Source organism: Drosophila albomicans, chromosome 3 (genome assembly GCF_009650485.2).
Source record: "Drosophila albomicans strain 15112-1751.03 chromosome 3, ASM965048v2, whole genome shotgun sequence".
NCBI classification, from domain to species: Eukaryota; Metazoa; Arthropoda; class Insecta; order Diptera; family Drosophilidae; genus Drosophila; species Drosophila albomicans.
In genome coordinates, this window is record NC_047629.2 from 35,440,997 (window position 1) to 35,463,658 (window position 22,662).

The 22,662-nt window shown below is 36.8% G+C and overlaps 1 protein-coding gene across 1 annotated transcript in view; it reads left to right on the top strand.

The window, feature by feature from the left end:
• Positions 1-10,938: 10,938 nt before the first annotated feature.
• The window catches only part of LOC117567360 (protein embryonic gonad), a 29,183-nt gene continuing 17,459 nt past the window's right edge, over positions 10,939-22,662 (top strand). Inside the window, exon 1 of the mRNA XM_052004013.1 lies at positions 10,939-10,950. The gene's annotated coding sequence lies outside the window, so the exon portion shown is untranslated. The remainder of the gene's footprint in view (positions 10,951-22,662) is intronic.

Here is a 22,662-nt window from a genome sequence, read left to right on the forward strand (position 1 = left end):
GAAAGAGAATTAAAGTTTACATTGAAATTACATCAACGGAATAGCTTTAAAATTGAACATGGATTGATTTGGAATATTATTATACATACTTGCATTTATGTAATATTCGTTTAAAAGCATTGTAATCGGATAAACTGTAAGATAATTGAATTTAAGCAAAAATTTCATATGCAAAATAGCATTTTAATTTATATGAAATTATTATGAGTACTTACTATATAAGTGAACTTTCATTTAAGTAGTCTTTGTTTGTCTTTAAAGTTATATTTAATAAATACATTAATAATCCAACAATATGACATATAGTCTGTTAAAACAGTATTTTCAGTTCATAAAACACTTTTTTTTCAATAATTTTTAGAATAGTGTATTTCGTTATTTTTGTTCCTATTTAAATAAATACAAATGCAATTTCAAATTAAATGTTTTAATGTGAATGTGAAGAATAGAATGGAATAAATATTATACTAATATCATAATTACTGATAAGAATTCGTTGCTGAATTTGTTATAGTAAATTTTTCTCTAAAAATTCTTGTATAATAAATATGTTAAAGTAGCAAAGTTAGCCTGTTATTGTTTTATTTTGTAATTTAAAACTTGTTCGCTTCTAAAATTTCTAATATAGAGTTTTTTTCTAATTACCAATCAATATTTATCAGTGTATTTCGTCTACTTGGTGACAGTGGAAGCTCTGCTGCTGTGGCTGCTGCGACTGCTGATGCTGCAGATGCATCCAATAGATATGAGCGCGGCGATAACGTTGACATTCCACCTAAATTTATAATTTTTCGCCGAGTTTTTCCCTTGTGCGCAAAAGCTTTTAATTTTTGCCGCCAATTCCGTTCACATTTGTCGTCGTCGAAGTCGTCGTCGTTTTCCAACTCTCCAGCGGATTTGTCATTTGCCCGTAGTTGTCGTTATTGTTGTTGCTGTTGCTGTTTCTGTTGTTGCTAGGCATACGAGTATTACAACAACTACTGTAGCAGAAGTAGCTCCGCTTTTAAGTATTAAGCTGGCGAGCAGTAGCTCCCATGTCTATGTCTCTGTCTATGTCTATTTCAATGTTCATGGAGTGTATTCAAAATCTGCCATGATCATTACCATAACTGATCTTGTTTTGTCATGGCGCCTCCTCCAACCCATCCCTGCTGTCATCCCTCCTCCTCCATCTCTGCTCTTTGGCTACTGTTTTTTATTTGTTGTAGTTGTCTTCGTTTTTGTGATGATTTTCTGCGGTTCATTTGAGTCACGAATTGCTCGAAATGCCTTCGACTTGGACAACCGCCGAGCACTTGGACCTGGGACTCCAGTTGGCGTGTTCTTTTGTCCGTGATTTCATTTTGATTTGAGCCACAAAACTCTTTGCACACGACAAGAGCGTATCGTAGGTGCCTTCCCTCCTCTCCTCTCGTCTCCTCTCTCTGCTCTCTCCTCTATCCAACCACTAAATGCTGTTATTGAATTTTAATTTAATTCAATGCATTTGCCAACCAAATAGTACAACAGCAAAGCACAATGTTTGGAGAAGATCGCTTTGCGATAATAAAAGCTGGGAAAATTTTTAGTTGCCTTTGTGCTGCTCTGATTCCCATTATTGGCATGATCATGTTGATATTTGTTTTCTGTGTTTGCCAAATGAAAAAATAAACAGATCGAAATGTCTTCATTTATGCCAGAGTTATGCTAATGGATCAGATACTAGCTTCTGTCTCTCGATTGAGGTCAGCTTGGTCAGCATTACGAAACGACAATACGAATAGAAAATGTTACAAATTTATTAAAGTTCAAAGAAGTTCGAAGGAAGCAATTAATTTGGTTTTCGATACACCGAAGAGTTCACATTAAAGTAGAGCTTTGAAAGTGAAAAAACCTTCCTAAAACTGTGGAATTTTTCATTGCTTTCCCATTGAATTCAATTTAATTTTCCGGTCACATTAATGGCATTTTCTCAAATGGTAGTAAAAATCCTTTGGCTAATTTCACGCCATTAGCATACACTTCGCAGCTAGAAACAGTTGAATTAGCAGTCAAAGTCTGGGCTACGATCATTAACTTGTCCAGAGAGTCAGAAGACAGCAAACGGCGAAAGGCATATAAACCACACGCAAAGGCATTTTAATAATAAAAATTTAATTTGTGACTAACAAATTAATTTCGAAGCGCATTTACACCTCCTAATCTCGAATCACTAAATTGTCGATGGAGCCAACGAATCGAGTCGAGGCGAATGTGAAGCGAAACCTCGAAAGACCGAAAGACCCAAAAGCAATTGCCAAAGAAGTAGGCGTTCACAAGGCAAAATACAAACACACACACACACTCGCACACACACTCAGCCATTAGGCGCACCTAAGCGGCAACATTAGTGTGTCTATGGGCAAAAGGCTATGGCAATGGCAATGGCGATGGCAATTTTCCCAAGGAGTCCAAGTTGGAGGCTGCTGCAATTACTGCTGCAAGCGCGACGCCGGCTATCACTCGCGCCAACAATATCAATATTTATGCAGACGATAACACCTTCTGATTTACGTCAGCATCGCATGCAGATGCGAGGCTGGCTGCTCCCCTAGTTGATGCCGCCGCCTACGGATCTTTGCCTTGGCATTGCCAATACAAACTCCAACTCCTGCTCCAAGTGCAACAGCAACGGCGGCGTTTCGATTTTTCTATTAAGAGCTCAACACTTGCGCTACTGAGCAACTTGCAACAGACAAACTTGCAACTTACAACAGGCAACAGGCAACCAGCAATTTTCAAGTTAACGCCCCGCGTTGGCCAAAAAAAAGAAGAACGTTTGAACTTTGCATATGACGAACTACAAGCATATCCTATAGCTAAACAGAAAAACATATTTAATCGAACTACAGCTAAGCATGGAATTAGTTTTAAATAGTTTGTGGATAGTGCTTCACAAATGAACTGCTCATTAAATTAATTCCAAAATAATTTTGTATTTCGAAAAATATAGTAATAGAAAAGCAGGCAACATTGTTGTGTTCCGCATAATAACAATAAAAATATACGAATCGCAATTTTACTATATTTTTCTATATTCTTTAGTTTATTAAATTGTTCTATTGTCTGCATTTTAGTACCAGGGCGACTGAAAGCGACCTTTACAAAATAAAGCTAAGAAATAAAAAAGCGTATTTTAATTGAAAGACCCTTTTCAAATTAGTACTAACAGTTAAGTTGATAAATTTATATAATCTTAGAGATACAACATTTAACTATACCATTAAAACTTTTCAGCAACAGTTCAAGTCGATATATTTAAATATCACATTTACAATTCAATGAAGTATTTTAAAAATATTAATAATCTACAAGTTTTTAAGACGATAATAATAAGTTAAGTTCATATATATTTAAATTCTATAGAAGCAAACATTTATTTTGAAATAATATAATAAATTTGTATATAATCATAATCAAATAATCATCTTTATTAAACACTTGTCTTTTATTGGTGCTATAGTGCAATGAAAGTTGAGTGCATCATACCATCCGCAGCAATAAATGCAGGGTACAAAAAGTATAACATGTTGGACATAATGGATATTAGCATAAATTTTACGCCGGCTACAACAAAATGTTGCTGCAGCAGTTGATTGCCATTGCCACAAAATGTTGCCGGCAACAAATCGCAATTGGGAACGAGATCGCACAGACACAGACACATCGCCAAGGAGCACATGGTGTGGGGAACTGTGGGGAAGCCCCATTTGCAGGTTGCTTCGATGTTGGCGTCGGCGGTGAAGAAGAAGGCGAAGGCGGCGACGGCGTCTCTGGGAACCAGCAAAAAAGCTAAAGTTAAGGAAAATTTGCACAGGCAAATAAGCCTTGAAAAGCAAATAGTACAACAGCAAAAGCAGCAGCAAAAAGTGAACAAAATGGGTGAAAAATAGTAAAAATAAAAATAAAAATAAAGATGCGCATGTTTATTATTGTGTGGCTGCGGTGAATGTTGCATTTATTATTTATTGAGTTGTTATTAGTGCAAACTACGCGCCATGTTTATCTGATTCCAATGCTGTTGCAGCTGCTGCTTTTGCTGTTGTTGTTGATGTTGCTGCTGCTTCTGCTTCTGCTTCGGTTGCATGTTCAGGTAGCTGCAACATGTTGCCGCTGCACATTGCGCTAAGCTTGTTGCATGTCTACAATTGTTGCTGGTAGCTAAAACATTTTGAATTATTATTGGCAAAGCCAAGAGGCAACTTAATTAATACATGCCTCGGGCTTAAGCTCAACAACAATTACCACAAACACTCATCAAGCCGCTAACAGATACAGCTACAAATGCAACTCTCAAATACAGATACAGATACAGATACACCGATATAGATAGAGCTGCAATTGAACCAAATTGGTAACGGCAGCTGGTAGTCAACTGCCTGGTTGACAATAACCATTCGGATCCATTCCGGATAGCGGCTCCATTGTCAACTTCAAGTGCTCCAAGTGCTCCAAGTGAAGCTGCTCCATTACTATTTTGAGCTGAAAATTACTTTATAGTGTTTGCTCGCATAAATTGATGTAATCGTTTGTTACCATTTCTGAACTCTGCAACTCCAACTCTGAACTGGCTGCGACACTCGCCGCTTCCATTGTCGTCCAGCAGCAATGACTTGGACTCTGCAGCTCAGTTCAGCTCACCATTTCAACACAGCTGCCAACAAAGACAGCAGCGCATGCGTTTCACACTTTTTTTCGCTCCTTTAAACGCTCAGATATTCGGGCTATGTTTGGCATGCGTACGACTCGGTATAATCGGGGAATTTTGCGACCCTCCTCCACACCTGGCTGCACTACAAAAAGAGCTGCTGAGCAGAGAAACGCAAAAAAAAGTATCAAGAAATAAACTCAATCATTAAAGCAACAAAAACTTATTTTAAGCAGCTGCTGCAAGACGGGAAAAGTGTTTGGAAATGAGCACAAATTTTGGTCATATTTCTTTTTTGACTACTTATTCAACAAACAATTTATTTATTCACATATTATGTTTGACAAAGGAGAAATGCATTGCCGAATAATATCTTAAATAAAATGATGAAAAAGTAAAAGTATTATTTCTAAATCAAGCAGTATGAATATAATACAAAATTAAATACTATAATATGTTTATATTTATCTGTAACACTTTGATTTTTAATAATTCAAAATTCTGCATCCTTGCTGAAAATCTTTCTTATTTTGGTAATGAATGAATAGTAATTTTCTAATTTTGCTGCCAATATTTTTGTTCAAATGAATGGTAAGTTCCATCAATATTAATGATAAATGCAGTTTATCTAAATCTTTAACCTTGCACCAAACTTTACGTATATGTATTTACAATTTCTATAAAATAATTTTTAGAAAAATCTATATTTTACAACAACTCTGATACTTTGCTGCCAAACTTTTCCCAGCAGTAAAATAATGGCGTTGCATAGACATCATTAACGCGGTGGTTAGTGCTTAAAATAAGTCGGATATTGGCACATTATCAATAAGTGTGAGTTGCTGTTTAATGAGTCGTAACCGAAGGAGTAACTCCACATATCGCTGCAACACCTACCATTCGCTGTATCTAACGACAACCACTTGAGATTATTGCTGAAATGACTGCAGCTGCCCTTTTGGTCCTCCCGCTTGACTCTCAGTTTGTTGTCATCAGTTTTCAGTTTGTGTGTCACAACAAAAAGGGCGCTGAGTTACACATAGATAATATATATTTCCAGGACAAGGACTAGCAAGAGCACATGCCATTATCTGGCTCTTGCTTTTATTGTTGAAAGAACATTGCGCTTTGTTTCGCTACACAGATTGTTTGTTGTTGTCCTGATGCTTCGACCGAGGGGTTGTCAATGCGGTGCGGAGCTGTGCGGTGTGTCGTCGCTGGCAGCCAAACAAATTTATTGATTAATGCCCCGTTTCGTGTTGGGCAACAAGACAACAACAAAAGGCAGCGACGCACATACGATAAAACATAGTATAATGGCACAGTTCCACAGCTACCCAATGACAATGACCTTCTGTCTAGCTAATGAAACAAAACGGCATTAAACTAAGCCCATAAATAATGTTGAACAAGTCAAGCATCGATTCGCCATTCTCTCGATCGATGTTTTGACTTTGTTTTCCAACTGTCAGCACAGTTTTCATTATGTTTGTTGCAGCATTTGCTACGCATAACTCACTCTCGAACAATATATAGTTCATTATATAACAATCAATTTGTTTTGACAATTCGCAATAGTTATTCACGTCCCTTTCTCCACGCTTCTACCTACAGTTCATTTGTTGATCCTTTTGCCATTTTGAAATTACAATTTAAAGAGGCTTGAATTATATTATGCAATTATTTTACCTTTCATCGGATTAAAGAAATACTTCCGAAGCAAATAAATTATATTAGAGAGGCTTTGGTTTTTAAACATGTTGTTGATTCAAATTACACTTTAATAAAAAAAAGTGGATTTTTAAGAGTGATTTAAGGAATACAAATTTGTGTTTAATCAAATTATCTAAAATTTTTTATAAAATAAAGTATCAAAGTAGTAATAGAAATTTGAATCATACTTTTGGAATGATAATATAATATATAAAATATTTAACTTATTTTGTGTTGGAATATTTAACTTAATTATTAAAAAGTATTGCGGCAGTTTGTTGTATTTTAAAAACACGTAGACTAAGCTGTTGTAGTTTTGCTTAGATGTCAGCTTAACAACCGAAGTTGTTGGTAGCATTAAAGTCAGTTTCTTCTTTGTATTCGTCACTTTAATCCAACAATTAGTCAAGACTAAACACCTTTCACACCTTCAGTACCGAGTATCGAGACCAACAAATCCAACAAACACACAAAGAAGAGTTGCATTCACAGCAACCAATGCCGTCAATGTCATTCATCCAATACGAACACAAACTATGTGTGTGTTTGTAATTCAATTGCAATCACAGCAAGTGAACCTGGTGGCATTTAACATTGAGCTGGGGCAGAGCGGTGGCAAAGATAGGTGGAAAACAGAGGCAGAACCACTCGGAATCAGCGGGCACACAATAACAAGAAGAGGGCAATGCCAAAAGCGCAGCTGGAAAACAGTCAACAAAACAAAGATTTGAGTTTAGATCAAAGCGATTTCACCGCCACTTGCTGTTAACTCGATGGCGCTCAAGGTACACGATGGACTCTTGCACTGGACCTGGACCTGTACCTCGATGTGTATGTGGATATCGATGTGCTGTGCTGCTCTGCGCTGGATTGGAGTGTAACTAGTGTCTAGTGACCAAAGCACAGTGGTTGCGTCCATAGGCCAAAAATAAAAAAAGTCATAACAACAAAAATGTACGAAAAGTAAACAAATCGTTTCTAAATTGTCCAACCTTTTTCATGGCAAACTAGATTTTTCTGGATATCTAACGGTTCTTTCTAAAAACAGAATTGAAGTTGCGAACATTTAGTCAATTGCACAGCACAGCTTGCGCGCATCGCCAATTTTTCACAACAAAACCGAACTTTGAAGTGGTCAGTTCATTTATTACGTGTCCAAGTTTATAATATTTTTAATGGATTTTGAAGTTGAAGGTATTTTCTAAAATTTGAGATATTATAAAAAAACGTACTTGTTAAACTCTTCTTGTTATATTAATTTGAAATAATACATGTTTTTTGTCTATATTTTGAACGTCTTTTTTATGTTTAGCTAAGGTTTTAGTAGTGACGCCACTGAATGCCACAGTTAAATTGTATATCAATGTGTTTGTCTGGCTCTAAAGGTAATAAATGTATAAATTTTTTTTGCCGAAAAGTGCCGATGTGCTTACAATCGTAAAAATTCTAACACCGTCTTAACATTTTCAGGGTCAGTTTTGCACTAAAAAAAATTGTTTTCGCTCGTGTGCTTGTTGTGCTGTTGCCCTGTCTTCGTCTTTTGAGTTTGTGTTTATTAATAGTTTTTCATTTATTAATAGTTTTGATTTATTTTTTGTTTATTCCCTTGCTTTAAACTTTAATATGAGTGTGTATTCTCACGTTTATATGTTATTAATGCAAGGTGCAGCAAAGAAGGTAGCGCCGTTGAAAGGTGAACAAAATTGATTGAAGTTATAGAAGCAAATATTATTAAAAACGGCTATATTGTTAATAAGAGTGAAGTGTCAAAGCGAATTGAATACGTTTGTAAGAGGATTATAACGTTTTGGGTTAATTACAAACGCATGAAATCTTCAATTCTTGAATATCAATCTGATTGGTTGAATGAAAAGGAATCAATACCGATAACATGCACCCAATCAACATAAAAAATATGAGCCGTTTGTATGGAAGCTATATGATACGATTTTTTTACAGTGTGTTTAGAATATTTTTATAGATGTTTGGATTTTTCACACATGTACATCTTTGATCTTTGGTGTACAGAAGTGGGCAAGAATGAAGAAAAAACTCGAAGAGTAACTAGTTTGGTAGAAGAAAGCAGCAATATAATTTAAATATATATATATATAGAATATATATAGTATATCTTGGATCCTAATATGAAATTTTAGCACTGTAACTCCACCGGAAGAATTTTGGCGCACAATCGGCATATACGCCATAATAAGGTTATATGGGAGCTATAGGATATAGTCCTCCGATGTATCCAATTTTTTTACTATATATTCAAAATATTTTTTTAAATTTTTGGGGAAAATTTCATAACGATATCTCAACGGGAAGTATTTTTGGCCGCGGCTTCATACAAGCCCAACCACTGTGCAAAGCTTCCCAGAGGCAGTGCAAAGCGTTGTCAGCAATTGCTTTTATTTTATTTGCGCATACTCTGTGAAAAAGTTTTACACTATTATTACTGATAATGTAAATAATAAATATAAATAAAAATGGGTTTTCTTAAATTGAAGTTACGCATAGTTCAAATTAAACTACATTTGAATTAAAACTATTTTATTTTTTTACTTTTTTATCTTTAGTACAAATCCGCTTCCCTTTAGAGTATTCAATCTTCGCTAAATTGTAACTGCGCTTTCTTTGTTATACTATTTTTTTTGTTGCTGTTGTTGTTGGTGATTTTGTGATTTTGCTGCTTGCTTTGCTTTCAAAGTGTGCAAATGTTCGCGTCAGGCAATTTGCTGACGCGTTTGTTGTAATTAAATCGATGGAGCTCTGGCATCGATCTGATCGGCAGCCCCGACAACCCGACAGCCATTCATTGTGTGTGCTCATGAATCTCTCTGGCGCTGTCCAACTTCAACTGACACACACACACACACACACATAGGCAGAGCTCTGGGGCGGTCTTTTGGCCTGGACGCTGTTCGCTGTTAGCGTCGAGGTCTGCTAATCTGCTGGGACGAGACTTGGATCGCTTGGATCGTTCGTTGGCTTGTTGGCTCGTTCGCTTGTTACTCTTGCATACAAATGACACAAATGTATGGCTGTGCCGCGTCTGCTTTTTGTATTGTATGTATTTCTAATGCCGTCACAGGCGATCAGATTTGTGGCCACATCAGACTGAAGCCAGGCTGCCTCATGCCTCATGCCTGTTGCCAGTTGCCTGCTGCCTGGTTGCTGTTTGAAGCCAGCCAGATGGAGCATTTGATTTCACTTCGACGCTAATGGCGACAAACTGCCGTGGAGCGCTAAATTGTTGCCAGGCATTGCCATCGAGCGATCGCGGGGGGAGGGAATACATAACCTATGCTACTGTCTCACAGGCCGATCGCCCGTTGAGTCGAGCCAATCTTTCGCCAAAACAATTTATCTATTTGTGCCTGTCAGACAGCTTGCTCCATCTCTCTTTCCCTCTCTTTCTCTCTCTCTAGCCTGCTCTCTCCTCTTCTGCTCTTGCTCTTCACTGCAGCGACAGCATTGATCACATTCGTTTCTGATGATCATATGATGATCTACATGCTAATCAAATCACATTGCTGCGCTGGCCAATTACTCAGAGCAACACCTTCGAAGAAAGAAAAAAACGAATGACTTAGGCGACAAACTTGATGCGCACTGATTACCCCGCGATGTGTTAAGTGTGGATAAGTAATGACTTGCATGTTGGTCATTTGTCTTCATTGCCCCATGAAATTGCGCTGAATGCCAGCTGCAGCTATTTTCCAGATGGTTGATTGGTTCATCACAGATATATACATTTTATTTGATAGCAAATCAAATGAGATAAGTTCGATTATCAATGGAAATATGATTATTTTCTAAATAAATTATATATAAAATATCTTAAAAACGAAATTAAATTAAATTTAGCTAACGTTAGTTTTGAACAGATTCTTGGCATTAGGAATATTCTTTGCAGCAAATCATCATTCAAATTCTGTTCTTATATCTGTGTATTATGTCTAATTTAATTTATTAAATTTAAAAAATCTTAAAAGGAAAGTTATATGAAATTTACTTAACTTTATGTCTGAGCAGATTCTTGGCAACTTAAGGAAAATTATTTTCTCTGCAGCAACTGGAATGATCATCAGAATTATGTTAGGTGTTGAATGGAAATAATTGAAAAAAGAAGTTAAATGAAATTTAGTAAATTTTATTTTTGAGCAGATTCTTGGCAACTTTAGGAATATTCTATGTCCGGCAGCAAATGGAATAATCATCAGAATTCTGTTAGATAGTGAATGGAAATGTGATTGCTTTGCTTATTAATTTCAATTTAATATAGTTTAAAAACAAAGTTAACTGAAATTAAATAAACTTTATCTTTGAGCAGATTCTTGGTAACTTTAGGAATATTCTATGTTCGGCAGCAAATGGAATCATCAGAATGTGACTATTCGAGGATGGATCGTGAGCATGCTGTGGATGGTGAGCGTGCTGGCCCCGTGACACATTCACATAGCACATGCTGAGCCTGGTTAATACCAAGTGCTGCCCCCACCAGCCAGCAGAAGCAGAAGCAGCCGAGATGTTTGCACACGGCAAACACAGCCTGCTGTGGATGTCAGGTGAGTGAGAATTGTGTCACATAGTCATGCGCTGACACTCGACTCGCGATGCTAGGTTTGCGTCTAAGTAAGCAAACCTTAGCCAGCTAGCTAGCGGTATATTTGCTGGCCAAAAGTTTTTCCTGGAAACAATCGTCGAGTGTGCAGCATTTTCGCCTGCTACTCGTACTGCAGTGAGTCGCAGCAGTTGCAGCAGCCTCCACTCCATAAATCTCGCCACACAATGACAAAATATTTGCAAATCGCAAGGCGCGCTTCAGAGAAGCCGCCTCTCGATACAAATCTATTTTCATTCGGTTTTGCTTCGCATTGCTTTTGCATTGCGCGTTTCGCGTTTCGCGTTTTACCCGCTCCGTGCGGCATTATTATATTGTTTGCTGTTGTTTTTGTTTGCTTTTTGCTGCCACTGGCAGGCAGAGTGCTCCCCTGGCCACTTGCAACTTGTTGCATAGCGTGCGAGCGTTTGCCTTCAACTTGTTATGCTGCGGCAGCCAAACAATTGTCTATTCTTTTTCAAATGCAACCGCCAAGTTGCGCCGCCTGGTAGCAACAACTGTGCGATGCGCTACGCTGCGATGCGATGCGCCACAAACGACTCCCCCGGGACACTGTCTGTCTGCGCTTTTCCTTCGCAGCTCTTCTCCTGCCCCTCCTGCTGCAGCTCCTGTTACCGCCTGCGGGGCAACAGATGAGAGGCTTGAGGTTTCTGGGCGCGTTTAACATACAAATTGTTACACTTACAAGTGAAATTTATTATTGCTCACACTCCGGGAATCATCTTTTGTGGCTTAGGCATTACTCATGCCAGGATTATCATAAGCTAAACTTGTGCACATCGATACTACTCTGCTCTATACATAGGAGTAGTAGCTGTTGAATGCAGTTGATTTCTCACTTCCTGCAAGCCAAGCGAACGCCACTTGATGCCTTTGCGCCTGGTTTTGTGTGCTAACGTGTCACTTCTTTATGGTCCATTCCAAGACTTCAATAGCAACCATAAATCATGCTTTAGTTCATGTCCGCGCCAAAAACCGAAACACTTTTAGCCAAATACGGTCAGTTGGTGCCATAATTTCACAGTCAGTCCGAAAGCCTTTTAAATATGGTCCGCGTACGCAGTGCGCACATTTTAAATATCTCAGTTTCAATATCGAGAAACTGTCAACAATCGTAATGTTGGTTAACGTCTGGCTCATTATGTAATCGACTAGGGAGTGCTTAGAATATTGTTCGACTATTATTTAAGTTGTTGATTTTTCTTCGCAAATTATTCGCCAACTTAACTGAAGCATATTTTAAAGAGCTTTAACTACACAATTGCTGGATATTTATTTTTATAAACAGTGTTTATAAAAAAATCAGTTTTATCAAGTATATTTATTTAAGTATAAATTTATTTGTATGTTGGTATGTTCACATTATACAACATTAATCGATGTCTAAGTCAAATGATACAAAGAATTAATTTCAATGAAAAAAAACAAGTTTAATTTTTCGCTTTCGCAAAAATTATTTACATATTTTCTAATTTAATTCAAGGGACACTTAATTACAAAATTAAATATTTGCGAGAGTCCAAGGGTAAATAGACGAACAAAAAGAGGAGATTAGAAATTTTGGCATCTTCTATTTCTTTTGAGGAAAACATTTTCAAAAACTTCTTATTTATTTAGTAAAACTGATTTTTTCAAACTTTTTCCACATTTATTTTTTTTGTATATATTTTTTATATCTGCCACTTTTATGTTGATCAATCAGCTGTGTGCGAATCGAATGTGTCAACACTTAAAATTAGATTATACCATATACGCGTTGACTGATTTTCAGACTGTAATCGCGATCATATTTGGGGTGCTGTGCACATGTGCAATATTTAATTTTGGACTGGAAACGCGCCAGTTACTCGCTGCCAAATGATCGAGTGAGAGGAAGGTAGAGACAGAAAGAGAGAGAGAGAGAGGTGAAGCACTTGAGATGGTTGAAGCAGTTGCGCGGTGAGCTTGTAATTCAATCTGCTTGCATTCAGACATGTAACAGCAATTTTAAAACAATTTTCAACTTACTGACAGAGCGGCTACCGGATTGGCTCGGCCCCAAGCTAAGCTGAGAGATCACAGATATCTGGGAGCTGTGAGCTGTGAGCTCGAAGCTGAGAGCTTGGCAACGGCAACGCTTTTGAGTGACTTTGGTACCAATCTGTCCATCATCATTACCATCAAGTGTAACATTTGTGACGACAGGCAGGCAAGCAGACGTCGGACAGACAGACAGACAACAGGCAGACAGACGAACAGACAGCATGGACAGATAGAGAGACAAGACGAGATGAGAGACAGATGCCAGCCGCCGCCGCCGCCACAGTTAAGAGGTGCTTCAGGTGCTGCTCCTCTCTCTCTCTTCTAGATGGCTCCTTGGATCAGAAGCTGATACAGCGTGCTGTGAATGCCAGCGCAATTACTTTGTAATTTAAGTTATTGATTGCCACGCTGCGAATGCGAGCTGTGATCTGCGAGCTGCCAGCTCCACAAGCCGCCAAGCTGCCATCGCCGACCAGGCAGCTCCAGGTCCATCTTCAACTCCAACTCCAACTACGTTTAAGCTTAGCTCCCAAGCTAAGTCTCTTAGATAATCTCAGCGGTGCACCGTTACAATAGCACCCAACGTTTTATATGCCCTTTAGTGCCAGAAAATAGGTCGTCTTGGGTATATCAGCTAATACAGACGAGTTGTACGACCTTTAAAAACGATTTTGATTGTTTTAAATCAACTGAGTTTTGCACCCATATTTTTCAATACGTATTATAAATGTATCTTTTATGTCACCGTAAAGTTCATGAAAGTGTTTAACAATCTGCATTCATTAAAATAAATAAATAACGTAAACATAAAAATCTACTTTCTTGATTTCAATATTCTTTCTTCTTTTCAATTCCCTAATAAAAAAAAAAATTTTTTAATTTATCTTAGCTAATCTTCATTAAGAATTAGAAACTATTGTAAGTCTCATTTATCTTTAAATTTGTATCAATATAACTGTCAGCTAGTGCGCATTAAACATTTAATATTTATTTGTAATTTACCCAAAGCTATTTAGAATCATAAAATATTCTTTTCTTTTTCGAGTATAAGGCCTTGCTTATTCATTTTTTGTGGATTAATTTAGAAATAAAAAAAAATTTATTTATATCAAGGAAATAACAAACTTTCCATACTAAAGTGTATTCCCCGATTCTACGTTGCCAGCTTCGTCGAGCTCCTTTGACGTTTTTTGTGCCGTTTGATATATTTTATGCGTTCATCTTAGAATTTATACAGTCGCAATGGCGACGGCAACTTGGTTATTCGAAGATCTTTCATGTTTGGATTAGCTGCGAATGATCTGACGATCTGTCTGTTCGCCAGGTTTGCCATTGATTCAATTTATGGCGAAATTCAATTTAGATTTTTGTAATCATTTAGTTGTAGCTCTGTTTTTTGTTTGCTGTTGTTTGTGAGGCAATCTTTTGATTGGCGCTGTTCTTGATTTCATTAAATGCATTCACTGGCTCTCAGCCATTTGTAGAATTTCTCGAATGTGTTGCTGGCCATTCGATCCCCAGCTCAGTTTGACGCCAGTTGATCGTTTATAATTGCAACACAAGAGGGAGCAAAAAAAAAAGAAGTCAACTCAGTTTTTTTCCTACATACTTTATGCACTCGAAACTGTCATAATTTATTGTGTTGTGTTGTGTTGACTTTTGTTGTGTGTTGTTTGTTGTGTGTGTTGTTTGATGTTTGTTGAGAGTGCAGTGTGTTTTGTGTTTTGTGCACTGACAACAGGTTGATGTATTGATTGCCGTCATGTTGTAATGCTGACATTTATGACAGTAATTTGTTTTTCAATTTGTAAGCCAGTTATGAAAACAACCTGCAACTGGAGGAGCGACAGGAAGAATTGCAGTGCAGCCAGGAGGAAAATTTAATAACAATTTACCAGCTACAACTATGAAAATTTGCCAATTTAAATGAATGCTTCAAATGTCTGTGAAATAACAATACTAAATGAATTTATAGAAATAAAGTAGGCGAATCACATTTTCAACAAAAGTGAATAAAAAGTTGAAGCTGAAATTAAATTTTGGATTAGTAATTGGTTTGGATATAGGAAACAGCAAAAGTACCTATAAAGATGAAATACATATACTCGATCATTTGTTACTTTAAAGAATAAAAAGAAGGTCTTAATAAGTTAAAGCTGAAATATAAAAATTTAAAAAGTAAAATTATATATGTTATATAAGAGATAAATATCTTTCTTAGTACAATGATGAAGTTAAGTTGATGAAGTACATAATCACATTTGTTGCTTTAAAGACTGCTGTTTAAATCTGTAGTACATAAAATAGTTTATTATTGCATTTAATCATAGTAAAAATGTAATGAGTCGAAATGTTATTAATTTAAAAGGTTAATAAATTGGGAGTAAATTTGTAGAAACGATTAATTTTTACTTCTGATAAAGTAGTCAATAAAAATTATAATAGTGATTGTAAAAATACTTGTCAATAAGGTAAGAGAGTAAATCTATAAAAATGATTCCACAAATTCACAATTTATTTTAGTTTCAACAATCAAAGTTGATGTTATTTTAAGTTCACAATAACAACAATAAAAGCTGAACTTCAGCATGGAAAATTTAGCAGAATATTGATTGTTAAAGTTGTAGCTTTTCAAAACGCTTTTAGATAATGTATGAGAGAAAACATTAAAGTACTATACAGAACATCTCGTCGTAAAGAAATAAAATTAAAAGCTGATACTATTTTAAGCCCACAATAATAATAGCAGACCTTCAACATAACTAATTTGGCATCAAAATAGCATATTGAAATATTGATTGCTAAGGTTTAACTTTTGAAAAATACTTGTAGATGAACTAAGATATTAAAACTAAAAATACATAACTTCTTCATTTCTTAAATGGTTAACAATCAAAGCTGACCTTCGTCATGAGAAAATTGGCTACAAAATAGTCGATTCTCAGGCTACTCGAATGGCCAGACATGTGTCGTAAATGCAGTAGCAAGGGTTTACTTTGTATTTAACAGTTATTGAGAGTGCTAAATTTGGTATATTAAATGCCGGGCGCTAATTACTCTTTATTGCTGGTAACTAGCAGTTAGTCCACATCATATTTCACAGCAATAGTTGGGCCCTTGTATGGTCTGTCAGCTTTTACTACGCGCGCGAGACAGACGACAGAGAAGAGAGACTGGACGACTGAGAGACTGACAGATTGTTAGACTGAACGACTGAATGTTGGTTGGACTGTTGTGTTGTATGATGACTGAGATGTGGGATAGCTTGATTTGGTGTCCTTTTTGCTAAGGGGAATATATGAAAGGCATCGTAAAGCTTTGATGTTGAGCCGAGAACTATGAATATGGCATATGGCAGGCGCAGTTGACATTGAAGTCGATTCGATTTTGTGAGTGCGTGAGTGCGCGTTTTCGCATTCGTATTCATTTCACTTGGTTCTCCAACGAGTTGGTTCCTTTCGTTGGACTTTCGCCACCGCCGCCGCCACCGCCATTTGCCGATGACTAACAAAGAAATCAAAGCGAGCCTTCACATTGCGCTCAAATAAATCACAATTCGAACCAAATCAGTAGAAAATCCCGTACCATAAGCGGTCAAGTGTTGTCCATGAGTGCCTCCACTAATTTGGTCATTAATTGGCATTGCTTATATGTATGTATAGTATTATGGGGTCGGGTCGAACCACTCTACGTCTACGTTTACGTCTATATGTCGCCGCACTGTCTCTATCACCATCGCATCGCCATCGCCATCGCTGGTTCTCTTCAAAAACACCCAAAAGGCATAACTTGAGCTCATAAATAACGAAAAATTGTCTAACGACAAACGACGTTGATATTTAATAATAATAATAATAAATAATACAAAAGAAATGTATAATAATCAACCCAAAATAAGGCAAGTGGAAAAAAGCAAACTTGTCGTCGCTGTCGCTGTTGCTGACGCTGAGATCGCAAAACGCAATCACAACTCGAGCAAAGAGATGAAGAAAGTATCGAATACTTAGCGATTGCGATTTGGTCATGCGATGGTGTTTTCCTACGCAGCTGGAAACCATTTTTAGACCGCAGCCAGATGATCGATGATCGATGATACCCACAGGTCGATATCTTTGTGCTCCGCGCTGTCTTTTGAAATGCGACTCGACAACAGCAGCGCCTTGGGGGCATCTCTTGTGTTGTGTTAGCTTTTTGGGGGCTCTCCTTACAAGTTCACCTCGGTAGCCAGACACAGTCAGACACAGTCCCCAGATCCAGTCAGCATCTAGATCTTTCTGCTCTCACACCACACAGCTCTTACAGCTCTTGATTGTTTATAGTCATAGAGAGACACTGTGGCGGCAACTGCAACAAGTTCATTCTCAATCATTTTTGGTAAATTACTTGCTACATCTGACGTCTGTATTGGACAATCTAGATCAAGATCATTTCTGTACATCGTTTACGACAGTTTATGACAGTTTAGTCCATGTTATCAATTACAAAACTGTCAACACAATAAGGCAAACACTAACCGTAAGCAGCATTATGTTATGGCCTTAAACCAATGTAGCTCCAGAGACTCCCAGTTGCTTTATGTTAGTTGCGACAACAACATTACTTTTTTTATCAAATTCTTAATTAGAATTGCCAATTATTACAGTAGCTAAAGATTGAAAAGCTTTTCAACATACATATATCTTTAATTTAATCTTTTTGTATGAACGAACTCACTTCAATTTCACTATTAAAACACGGCAAACGATAAAATTATTATTATTAGCAATTATAATAGTTAGCTTTGGGTAGAAAAGTTTTGGAAAATATCTTTAGAATTTCCAAGGCTTAAAGCAATTATTGCAGTTAGTTTATAATGTAAGAATTTTATATTTTGTATATTGAAGAACGCATTTTAAGATTATTATTAAAATGTGCCAAATTATCGAATTTTCATATTAGAATCGCAAGTGACTAACAGTTATTGCAGTTACTTTTATTATTAGAATTAAAATGTGTCAAATTATCGAATTCCTAATAAAAATTGACAATGATTATTGCAATTACTGCAGATGACTAACGAACGGAAAAGATTTTGAAAGTATCTTCAATTTTTTGTTTTGAATTTTACTATTTTATTATTACTATTAAAATGTGTCAAATGTTACTCTTCAATTAGGGCATTTCTATGCATAACGCGATTAGAAAACTGTTGAATACTTCAGGAAAAAGCATGGAAAATCCATAAAGTGTTAACGGTGTGGCTAGAAAATTCCTGAGTAAATCGGAAGAAAAAGGATTTAAATTAATCCATGGCGCGAGTTAAGAGCTGATGACTGGCATGCAAAATGTCAGACAGATTTATGAGAACGGACAGATTTGGAGCAAGAGAGACTGGCTAATAAGAGAGACAGCTGCAATGAGAGATGGGCGGAGGACGGGGGTATAACGATGTTACACATTAGACAAACAAGAAGCAGTCGGACGAGTCGAAAATTTCAAATCCAAGAGATCTTTTTTGCTTTGCAAAGTGAAGAAGACGAAATTAAGCCGTATGCTGATTTCATTTTAATTACGTTTGCCAGCCTCATAGCGATGGCAATCAGGCATGGCAAAGCTGGATCAGCTTAGAGCGACAAGTGCGTAATGCAAACGAGAATCACTGCGAGTGTATTCACATAGCGCGTATAAATATACTCACTCATATAGTAATTGCAGTGCTCAAAGTTGGACAACCCAAATACGGTAACTGCCTCTGGGATCTTTAGTATCTACAGCTGAGAACTGAAGCATCCTCTGTCTCAGCTTCAGTCTCGTTTTATATTTCTTTGACCGTTGTTAAACCCGCTACTCGTAGGGTGCAAGAGTATTATAATTTTGTGGCTCCACAAAATGTATGTAACGGGCAGAAGGAGGCATCTGACCCTATAAAATATATACATTCTTAATCAGCATCAACTGCCGAGACGATCTAGCCATGTCCGTCCATCTGTCTGTCCGTATGAAAACCTACATCTCAGAGACTATAAGAGATAGAGATATAATTTTTTTAAGTCAGCGCTTGTTTTGTTTGCACGCAGATCAAGCTAATTTAAAAGTTTTGCCACAAAAATAACAAATACTATTGTGATTCCTGAAAAATTGTTTGCAATCAGATAACAAATGTAGATGTTATTTATGAAATTCTTTTGTTTGGGAGAAACACTCCTACTTACTAATTGTCTTAGTAGCTTTCGCTTAAAATCTGATATATTTTGTGCTCTATGATATATTTTTATGAAGTTCTATATGAGAGCCTCCGGTATATATGATTTGCTGTATTTTAAGAATAATACCAAACTGATTAGCTTTTATTCAGGTGTCTGACAGTCGAGCACACTCGACTGTAGCATTTTTACTTGTTATTCTTTTTTTTTTTTGGCCATTCGTCAAACATTGTTAATGTGTCGGTACCAAGTGCAACAGTCATAACTCATTTGCCACTAACTAGTTGCCCCCAAAACGTATTTATTGTTTGGGCCATGAACGTGAAATGTTGCAAATTAGAGTTATGTTTTATGCCACAGTCCTATGAATAGGGCAGCCAAAAAAACGAAAAAAGCGAACCAAGTCAAATGCCTCTCGTTCACGTCACGCATTTTACTCAGTACCTGTAGGCCACCTTCAACTTCGACTCGAACTGCGACTTTGCATCCGAATCCTCTTGCTGCCTCTTGCCCATCTAGTTGCAACTCCTTTAAACTGTAACTATGACCAAGTCGCTTGCCCGCAGCTCAGTTCCATGCAACAATGCGCAGGCGAAAGTTTTTTTCTTTTTTTTTTTGTATTTGTGTGCAAACGGAGGACTTGGACTTTCATTCAATGCTAGTGTCAGAGCGACACGTCAGCGACATTGACAAATGCATTTGGGAACAGCAACCAAGCAAAGGCAACGACAACGATCCGAAGACGACGTGCACACGCATACAAAAATCAAAAATGATGCATATTGCAAACTATATTTACAGCATACTAATAGCTGCTGCCCTTGTCCTGGCACACAGGGATTTTCAATTTGTATTAGCTTTTAGTATTAAGACAAATGCACTACACTTTTCTTACAACAAAGGACTTTAGTTTGTTAGACTATTATATTTACATTTTTGTTTATTGAATTTCCTGAAATCTGACTATTAATTTAAGTCAATAAATAAATATAAATATTTAAAGAAAGTCGTTTATTCACTGCATATTTTAAATTTGATTTTAAAAATATATAAATTTACTTTTTTTAAATAAATTTATTTTTTTATTAGATTTTTTCCTTCTGGTGCAACTCAGTTTCACAGCCTTCAAAATATATTTATTTACTTTGAAATTTATTGTTTTATAATATGTAAGGCATTAAGTTTTTCGTTTTTTCTGTATGCAATTCAATTCTAGAAACTTAAATGAAGTTGTAAATGTTACGATTTTGTTTAATCCTTAATACAATTATTATTGCCTTATTTCTACGTTCAAGTTAAGACACTCAAATTTAGTATATATTTTTTTGATTCCGTCTAATAACAAGAAATAATATCTAGAGTCGCTGAATCTGTTTTATGAAATAGTTGTGGAAACTAAATAAAGTTTTATTATACTCTATTACTTATTAGGAATTAGCTTTATTTTTATTTATGAACATTTCGAATTTTACGTACAGAACTGCTCTTCATAAGTTTCATTTAATGTGTTCTCGCACTATTCTAATTTGGTTACCGATTGTAGTTTATTACATTGCTCTTGCAAAGGATAGTTCAGTCATATTTCCCCACAGCCAATTCTCGATATCCCAACATCCTGCTGCCAGACATCATCAGCTGGCAATTATGGCGCGCGTGACACTCGCCGCATTTGCTGCTTATCTTTTATTTAACGTGTTCGCTCTGTATAAATATGGAGGAGCTTGCGACCGAGCTAAAGTTGCAGCCAGCGGCTGCTGAGCTGGTGTCTCAGATGCCAACTGACTCTCGGCCAGCGGCAATAGCTTCATTTGTGTCGCGCGGCGGCAGTTGCCTTTGCGGTTTTCCCGGAGCATCGCCATTCCTGCACTTCATTAATTATGCGAACTGAGACTCAGGCTCAGACTCAGACTCAGAGTAAGCGGCAAGCGAACCGATGGAGAGCAGAATGGATAGAGTGGCATGGGCATGGCCAGGCAATGTTGCATCGTCAGCGTCAGCGTCATCGTCATCGTTTGCGGCATGATAAAGTTGTAATTTGTTGGCAGTTAAAGGTGTTGCTTATAGTGCAACTAATCGACGTTATAAACTAAACTATGCGTAGCTAAACGAGATCTCTGTAATGTGTCGCAAATGATAATGATGATGATGGTAATGTTGACGATGACAATGATGATGATGATGATGAGGCTGATGACTTGCTATGCTCAGGGAAGAATGATGAAATATCAATCAACTGCAACTCGGTAAAAGGCATAAATAGCGAGCAAATAAAAGCGAATGAATAAGGGAATAGGATTTGTGGGAATAAAAGATAAATCAAACTAAACGTAATAAAATACTATAATAATATTTTTATTTAAATTTTTGAAAGTTAAATAAATAAATCTAAAATCAATAGAAAAGAAAGCTACAATCGATTGGGATCGACTATGAGATACTCACTACCCAGCTTTAATTAAAGCATTATATTACCTTATTATTCTAAAAATAAACCAAATTAAGATACCGAAAAAATACTAAAATATACCGAAGACTATACTTGATACTATTACGTTCATAATATACCATAGACAACATTTTTGCATTTAAAACCATTTTATAAATAACTTATACAATTTGTATCATTTTCAAGATTAATCAAGATTTTATACCGGTATCGGGTATAAAAAAGGTTGTCAATGAACCGTCAACAAATGTGTATTATTACGAAATTATCAGAATACAATAAACTGTCCGTAGCTTATCTCAAACTTGACACCAATCCGTTTCAAATAAATGTTGGTTTTATTATAATAAGATTTATGCTGTAGTAGCCAGAGAGAAGCTAAAGTTGTACTAAAACATAAGTATATGGCCAATTTGAGCTGCCATTGCAGAGTGTCTACACGGTATTTAAAAAGATAGATAAGATGTAAGCATCCTGATAATAGTCAGAAGATTTAGAGCTTCCATTTCAATGGCCATAACAATTTTATTTGCAAGGCAGTGCTCGATTTCAGTTGTTTTCCACTTGCCGCAAAGAAAGGGCGTATATGCAAATAAAATTGGTGTCAATGCGCGAAGACAACAACAGCAGAAGCAGCAGCGGCAGCAACAAGAAATGTACAAGTAACTGCAACAATAAGACACAGAAGTGAAAAGCCAAGAGGAGAGAAGGAGGCAATGCAACAAGCAGAACCAAAAGGTAAATAGCAGCAACAAGTGGATGCCCATTTGGCAGCATTGGCAGCATCGGCCTCCACATTGGCCACGGCCTCGTGTGTGGATGGATGCCGATACTCTATACTCGTACTGCCAGCCATATAATGCAGCTCATCAACCACAGACGGAGGCAAATGCAACATGTGCTTCACGACACACACACACATATGTACATACTCAGGCATAGACATAGACACAGCGACAGAGAGAACGACCTGGCCATAAACAAATATGAGTAGCTGTGCAGCCTG